Genomic DNA, 2,999 nt, shown 5'->3' with positions numbered 1-2,999 from the left:
CACCTTCTGTATATGACCCTTAGGATTTTAAGTGACCTCCAGAGCAAAAACAAACAAACAAACAAACAAAAGCCACTGAACTTAAAGCAATGCATTCCTGGTACTCTCTGCAATTCCTCACAATATCTAGAAGTACTTGTGTGGAAACAATCCTGCCTTGGGCTATTGTTCAAGTAACAAATAGCAACATCAAGATGTTAAAGGATGAGACTCGGTCGATGTAACCCGAAGTCGACGTAAACCAAATGATGGCAGAGTCGCCCTGGAGGTCAGAAATCACCAAGCTGAGCGTGGCGTTGAGGGTGCTGAGTTCCATTTGGACCCAGGCAGCGACCCAGGCCCCAATCCTAGGGCTGCCACGTGGGGGGGGTGCCCAGCTTCTCTCCGACCACTGGGGCCTTCCCTCACCTCGCATTCTCATCCTCCAGACCGTCTGTGGATATGCCGTTCAGAAACCAGTCCAGCCCAGCCAAGAAAAGAACCCGCCCCCTCCCCCGCTGCTCGGAGATTACCAGAACATCTCTGGAATTGAGAAGGCTGGTGATGTTGTGAAAAGGCTCTTTTGGCTTTGGAAATGGCTGACCAGAAGGAGAAGCTAAAAATCAAGCAATAACAGCTGATGTACAAGGTCGTGGCAATCCCTGAGGACACCAGCTCCCTGGAGGCTGGAATTGTCAAGGTCCGCAATTAGAACACAGGCAGAAACAACAAAAGGGCAAAACCTACAAGCGCTACCTGCAGATGAACACTGACCAGAGGAAAAAGATGCTCAAAAACCTCCATAAGACAAACTATAGTCTTTGAGAAGACGTGCAAGGAGCTGGGGATTGAGTACACCTTTACCCCTGTGTACTACCAAAAAGCCCACCACCCCTGGGTGATCAAGAAAGCTCTGTGCATTCGCATTTCCCAGGAAGCTCAAAAGCTGAAGAAGCAGAAAAGGGAAAACTGCAGCAGCAGCCCGGAAACAAGTCCAGAAGGACCCAGAGAGTCCTTCCAAAGACAGGCCAGAAGCAATCAAGGAAAGCCAATAAATTTTGTTAAAGTTAAAAATAAAAAAATAAAAATTTTTAAAGGATGAGACTCTTAAGATGATATATTTTTGGTTTAAGTTTCAACATGGTATGACTTTGGCAAATCACTTAACTTTTCTTCAACCTATAAATGTGTATTACCAAAATAATACTTAATCTCAAGAGCTGTGAAAATTAAATGAGATAATGCATATAAAAAAATCATGACATACAATACATTATTAGTAGTAGTACAATATAATCATTGCTGTTACGGTTACTTAAGTATCTTATGCTTACTTAAGTATGATTTCTTAAGTATGCTTACAAAACAATTCCTAGTCCTCTTGTATTTCACAGAAACTTGTTGAAACATCCAAGGAATTATATCATTCAGAGCATGCTTTGACCAAATTCAAACCTTGAAAAATACAATTCTCCCCTCATGTGCAGTTACTTTCTAATAGTACATGATATTCTAAGCCTAACTATAATAATATTTCTTATTCCTGCTCTTAAGTATATTAACCTCAATAAAGTTCATGAAATGCAAGTAAGAACATACAGATTTGTAGCCTGTACAAATACATACTTTCCAAATTCATTACTTAGATTTTTTTTTTCACTGATGAAGTTTAAAAAGAAGGAAAAAAGATGTGTCAAATACCACAGACACCTCTCAGACACATCTCTTTGGGTCAGGGTAACCATCTGCTCAGACTCATAATAACACAGCCTTCCCTTCAGGACAGAGGAATAAAACAGCTTGTTCTGGAAAGATGAGGACCTTTGGCTACAGATTCTGTCTCAGATGATGTCTCTTCTAGGAAGGCCATACTGACAGCTAAGCGAGTGAAAAAGAACTCTGTTTTAATCATAAAGATGACGACACCATGCCTGGTTCTTCCCTGCAGCTTTCTATTACGTGGAATGCAGCAGAATGTCTGAGACTCTAGACCCCTAAAATGAGTGGGAGAATGAGGGATTCTTGGCAAATGACCGTAGCACCAAATTGTTGAATCAAAGTTTAAAGAAGACCTTGTAGGAACTTATGTCTAAGAAGTCATAAGTTTCTCAGTCACAATAAGAACAGGTAAGAATCCAAAGAAAATCAAACAGTGGAATTTGTCTCAATTGCATTTTGAGAAATGAGCAAAATGCAATATGTATTTGAGGAATAACTAAAACTCCTAAATAAAACCTCTACTTTACTTCATTCTTCACTCTAGTTTTTTGTGTTGTTTTTTTTTAATGTATACACATTGTTTTGGGGGGAGTTTTTTAGAATTTTTGGGGGGGAACAGTGTGTTTTTCTGGGACCCATCAGCTCCAAGTCAAGCAGTTGTTTCAATCAAGTTGTGGAGGGCACAGCTCCTTGGCCCATGTGGGAATCGAACCAGCAACCCTGGTGTTATAAGCCTGCGCTCTACCCACATGAGCTAACCCATTCCCCTTCACTCTGTTTTTCCATCTAGATTCTCAACCCAGAGAGACAAGGGAAGACCAGAAAGACAGAGTGAAACACTGTTTAACTGCAGGATCCTATGCTCACTGGAAGTTTGAAAGCCTGAGTCATTGGAAGTATAATCTGTGCCTTCTACCGCAACACAATCTTACTTCGGACAGCTTTCTCTCTGTCTGTCTTGGCAAATAAATGTAACCCAAACAAATACAGTTGCTTACTATTCTCTTAAACAAACAGATTGTTGGTGTGCTTTGGCATTATGGAATAGTAACCCTAATTACTTTCTCTGTTGTTATCCACAAACTTTGACACCTTCCTGTCAGTAGCATTATACATGTAATTCATCAAAGTTTCAGCTCCAATGTAAACCCCTTAAACACACCTCGCTTGTGAAGTATCCTTGCTGGCTTTCTTCTGTTATATCACTTCAAGTTAACTTCAGCTGACAAACCTAGATTTTTTTTCTTTTCTGTAACCATTAATCTTCACTGAAAAGCTGTTCAAATGCCTTCCAACAGCTT

At 40.5% G+C, this 2,999-nt stretch overlaps 1 pseudogene; it reads left to right on the top strand.

The window, feature by feature from the left end:
* Window positions 1-248: 248 nt before the first annotated feature.
* Window positions 249-1,034, top strand: LOC109372336 (28S ribosomal protein S15, mitochondrial pseudogene; annotated as a pseudogene).
* Window positions 1,035-2,999: the final 1,965 nt, after the last annotated feature.

Source organism: Hipposideros armiger, unplaced genomic scaffold (genome assembly GCF_001890085.2).
Source record: "Hipposideros armiger isolate ML-2016 unplaced genomic scaffold, ASM189008v1 scaffold_627, whole genome shotgun sequence".
Lineage (NCBI taxonomy): Eukaryota > Metazoa > Chordata > Mammalia > Chiroptera > Hipposideridae > Hipposideros > Hipposideros armiger.
This window is presented reverse-complemented; position numbering and strand designations above follow the sequence as displayed.